At 42.4% G+C, this 5,379-nt stretch overlaps 1 long non-coding RNA gene across 1 annotated transcript; it reads left to right on the top strand.

Annotated features, from left to right (window-relative positions):
- Positions 1-1,059: 1,059 nt before the first annotated feature.
- LOC135898457 (uncharacterized) lies at positions 1,060-5,046 on the top strand. Its single transcript, XR_011508860.1, has 4 exons — positions 1,060-1,106; positions 1,620-1,688; positions 2,024-2,083; positions 4,888-5,046. It is a non-coding gene; the product is annotated as an uncharacterized lncRNA (long non-coding RNA).
- Positions 5,047-5,379: the final 333 nt, after the last annotated feature.

Here is a 5,379-nt window from a genome sequence, read left to right as displayed (position 1 = left end):
ACACATCTGCTTCTCCTAAGACTAGATTGTATTTGTTCTCTATTTCACGTATCTGTCTTCACTAGAACTTTGTTTTCCCTGTGGGTATGCATCTCTTAAAATCGGCACTACGAATACAATGTAATATTTTCTCGTAGACAATATTTCAATGTCTTCCCCGCAATATCCCGATATTATCCGAGTTTCCTGGCTGAATTACCACTTTTACTACAGCTCCCATTCTTATCTGTACGAGAAGAGATGCCTCAGTCGGTACAGGCGTGTCAAATGTTACCAGCCCCCTCCCTGGTTTTCAATAGGACAATGATGATAATGAGGGCGTTGCGCGTGGATATTCGAACACTTCGCGCGGGGATTTTTGGGGCCAATCGCGGGCTGGAACTTGCAACTCATTCGTACTTCGGCTTCTACATTTCGTTCAACGCAAACTTTCACACAATTGTCCTATTTCTCTCCCCATGGCACTAAAATATGAGTGATAAGCAGTATCCAATACTGTATATGTGTTGGCATGACAATACTGTGTGCATACAAGGAAAATGTTTCCATTCGCTGGGGTTTTAAAGAATATATTTTAATGACCTGTAGTGCTGCGATTGACGGGTTCATTTCGGATTTAGTATCAAATAATTTTGTGCCGATATTCCCTCGCGTCGCTGAAGAGCAAATTAGCCCTTGCTAAATACCGTAGTGCGATATTCACGAAACGTTCTCCCACTCATATTTATGATAGGATAGGACAAGTCATTCCTTCCGGATGAAATACACATAAAACCGAAAGCGGAGCTAACCTGGGACATGGATATAAAAATTGCCTATGGATAAGAAAAGTATGTTTCCGGTTTCCTGTTTATCAGTAGATTCTTGGCATGAATTCATTGTTTTGTTATTTAAACAAACCAAGAACACCATGAAAACGATGACAGTAAAGGCATTCACCCGTGCAAAATGTACTTGAAAACAACTACGTGGCAGTTTGCTCCACGTGCACTTCTATTTCTGGCCAGAGTAGAGATATAAAAGACACGGAGGGTCGGGCCTTCGTGCACCTTGCATCAGTAGCTCGATCCACTACCTGGCCTCAACGTGGTATTTCTTCCCATCAGGTACGTTCATATTTTTCCGAGCAATCAACGAATTTTCTCCTCTATCGCTCTATTATTTGCTACTGCGTGTCCATTCTAAAAGCCATCGCTGTGTTATCTTCTGATTTATCAGCGTTCTGTAACGCTTTGCTTGCATTGGAGCTAAATGTTTAGATGGCTCGAAATCGAGCATGTCAGAACTTAAAAAAGAAATTCTGATTTTCTGTGCTATTGTAGGTTGTCTAATTATGATATTTGAAATACGTTGACCGATACGCTCACCCCAAAATGTGCCAAAAAATCATGTTGCGAAGCTTAACCTTAGACATATCTGCTCAAGTCACAAAACCCTATGTTCTCAAAGTGCTCCTTGCTCATAGGTGCTCATGATGAGGAACAGGTTCACAATCTTTTAGGTATTTTAAATATGCTTGAAGGCACTCATCATCCAGGGCACTTGAATTTCACTTTTGGACATCTGTACGCTCTCTTTCTTTAGCCACCAAAGATGTACTTTTCTCTTTGTCTGCACAGACAAGAAAGTTAGACTCGTTGCTGAGATGAAGTTCACCGCTGCCATCACGCTCGTCGCACTCCTTGCAGGTGAGCATGTCTTGTCGCGTCAAGAGATACATTAGGCAAAATAGAATCATTAATCAGAATATACCCGAAATTCACTACTGTACACGCAACAGAGTACCCGTTCTATAGCTGCATCGTAGTGCGTTATCTATTACATTGCATGCACCCACATTGTGACGTTGAGCTTCCGTGAAAATTAACACAAATGGATCATTCCTTGTTCCGTGTTATTGAGAGAAATGTTTCTGATTACGCATGCTGTTTAACAGTAGAAGAATATTCTAGATTGGCAAATAAACGTTTATTTTGGCTTTCATGTTCTGTTGTTGATGTTATGATTGTCCTTGTGTTTGCAGCATTCATGGGGACGATCACTGCAGCCGACGAGAGAAATGACGAGGCTCTCACGGGAGATAGTAAGTCAAACTGTAGATAGTTCTGGCTTGTTCAGTATTCCGCTAAATACTGGAAGATCGAGCGGCATGGTGGGCGAGTGGTGATGCAAACATGAAGTGCCTCCACGGTGCAGCCAACCGGAGGCGCTGTGCTAAATGAGTAAAACACGGTGTCATAAATGCAAAGAAATATTTTGTTATTTCTCGCTATCGCAAAGTTGAACCACCAGAGAACGATTATACACCGTCTACCGGCTGTAAATAGCTCTGACTTTGTTCGGTTTAGTTCTGTGCTACCAGTGGCTGCACCTTGCAGGCCACACACGTGGCTGCCCCTCATCACCGGCTATTGCACCCGACCTGCCGGTGTTTACCGGAATATAAAACGCGGTAACTATGAATATTTTGCGTCAGATTTATTCAATGCGTCTTGCCAGCAATTTTTTCGACAATTAGTTCCGGTATATATGGTCCGCGAAATATATATTCAATTTAATGTATATTTACTACCGTTCACAGCACATCGGCAGCCGAAGTGCGAACACCCTCTCATGACATCAACCATTCCTACGTGCGTGGATCATTGCGATAATGACATCTAAACACCTATGCTGTGGTTTTGACATAAGGCGTCTTTGTATATATTGTGTTTAATGATTTTCAAATTAGATAAATATGCATCTCATTAGGGATGTTACTTTGAGCAAGCACCTATTTGATACACTCTAAAACAAAGAATCTGTAGTCGCCGAGTTATTGAAATGAATAATTTTCTCGCTTAAAACGCCAAAATCTTTATTGATAAGTCGCAATAAAAACTGAATGAAATTTCACAAGCATACTGACAAAAACAAAAAATCAGATTGCAATGATGCCCATGAAATTTCGAACACATGTTGTAATAAAAAATAAGTATATTCTCTAAAGTTTCATCACTATTACAGTGCAGAAATATCCTTTCATTTCAATGAGCACCTTGTTTTGAAAAATAAAGTATAGAGTGGAAAGCAAAAAATAGAACAAGCATCTGGAAACCCACAAAGTATTGACACTATGATCAAAGATACGCCACATTATTGGGCAGCAAACGCATTTCTGGCACAACACGAGTGTACTTATATGGCAGAGATTACCAGATGAGCTCCTAAACATGGGGCTGGTAATGTAGATAAATTGTGCAGGAAGCTTGTTTCGTGTGCCATATTCTAAAACAGCAGCTCATTTCTTAGCGTCCTGTACAGCCTTTAGGTGTTCCTGACTGTGTACACATAAAAAACACACTAACCACGCTTCGCATAGGCTCGGAATCATGGGCTGGTGAACAAACCATTCTTAGCGTCCTCTCGCCTCATGTCTTATTGAATATACTATGGCTATGGCAGCGTTTTCGATTGTCAAAGCACTTACGGAAAGCGGCAAGTGATACAATCGCACGCAGTTATCGCGACTACTGGCTTTCGCGATTGAAATCGAGAGACACAGAACACTTGCCTAGTCCGTCGTCAATGGTGTCAGCTAAGCGCCGCGATGACTTCCTTGCGATAGCATGTTATGTACGCAAAATTTGCGCCTAAGATAGAATTCACTGACCGTAAAAGATTTGTCATTATATCCAAGGAAGGACGAACGACTGTCGTGTTTTCGCGGCGACGCGATATGGCTGACACACGGTCTTCTTTGGATGGCCTTCGTTGCTGCTCGCTGGACGGGTCCTTATTCTCTAGTGCTGTGCTACACCGTGATGTTGAGCGGGAAAGCGGTGGTGCAACTCCGAGTGAAAAAAGTAGAGCGCTCGCTCGGCGTTCCTTTCAACTGCAGCTGCCTGTTCTCCTAGAAGCAAAACAGTGTGTTCTTTGCTCAGCGTGAGTGAGTGATACACCGTGATGTTCGGCGCCAGAGTCCTGCAGTTGAAGCAGAAGATTACGCTTCGTTTTGTACTTTACTGCCGCAAGAGCAGAAGGGGTATTATACTCTTTCTCAGAAGGGCAGAATCATAGGCACATTTCACTCTCTCTTATTCACTGAGTGAACAATGCATCTCACTCCACGCGACATTTTGTCAGAGTAGAACAAGGCTTTGAAGAGTTAATCGGCCGCTTCACTCCTGCGATACCCTCTCTTGTTTTTAGAGTACGCATGCGGTGAGAATATCCGGTGGCATATTGACGCACTGTGCCCGATACCGCGCCATGTAGAGACGATTGCAATGTGGGAAGATTAAACTAAACATGTTCGCTTAATAGGGTTTTTAACGCAGTATTAATCCTTCCATGCAGTTTTCATTGTATATATTTATCGACATTCTTGAATGATTGTGCCCTTGTTTACAGGCGCAATACCCTTTAGCTGTGAAGAAGGCACGCTTTTGTCACTCAGCCTACACATCATATACGCCATAAGAGTTGCCCACTTTCAAGCTGAACATACCTGTAACTGAACAATGTAGAACCTATAGCGCTCGGTAATATCTGGGACAGGGAAAGTATGCATGTGGCTGAGTATCTGTGTGTTCATCCCGATACATCAGAAATACGCACCACGGTAGTGGAGGGCTGACTGGTTCGCATCTCGAGAAAGTTGTGGACGTGGACAACGCAAAAGTGTCAGGTGCGAAGCGGTGTTCTCGTTATTCTAAATGAACTGATGGCTCGACCAATTCATGTATGCCCACATTTTCGACTAACGTATAAGGTGTGTCGCGATATACCAACTTTCTGATAAGCAAGCATTGAACGTTACACTGTGACTAAATTACATTAACATCAATTGTTAATTGAAGTGTAATAATCGATGTTATTGCGAATTTTATCATCTCTTTGCTGCAGTTTATGGCTCTGGATGCCCAGACCCCAGTGCCTGCACCAAAAGCTGCAAAGCCAAGGGTTTGAGCTTAGGCGTATGCCTCGAACCTCTACTTCAAGTCTGTTTGTGTACGTAAATTTATTGAAGTCGACGAATGACTGGCAATAAAGCTCGCTTACTATGCGCTTTTGAAATTTGTCCTCCTACTTTACCAGACTGAATCAATTGCATATGTAAAACTGGTCACGGTATTGTAGTGCATTCTAAACTTATCTGTGCTGACGCAGCGAATGATATGGTGAATCAAATGTGCCAGTGCACCCATGGCACTCTCACCCTGACGAATACAGTTCCCTGTTCTAAACCTCATGAAAAACACGTCGACTAGACTGTGAACTACAATGTGCTTATTTTAAAATATAATAGTTAGTTCCAGCATGACCGTCACTTCTTGGAACCAATAGGGACGTAGAAATGTTCGACCTGCAAATTCAACAATGAGCTAGGCAACTTCA

Source organism: Dermacentor albipictus, chromosome 10 (assembly GCF_038994185.2).
Source record: "Dermacentor albipictus isolate Rhodes 1998 colony chromosome 10, USDA_Dalb.pri_finalv2, whole genome shotgun sequence".
Taxonomy (NCBI): Eukaryota; Metazoa; Arthropoda; class Arachnida; order Ixodida; family Ixodidae; genus Dermacentor; species Dermacentor albipictus.
The sequence above is the reverse complement of the archived record's forward strand: the minus strand, read 5'-3'. Positions and strand labels throughout refer to the sequence as shown.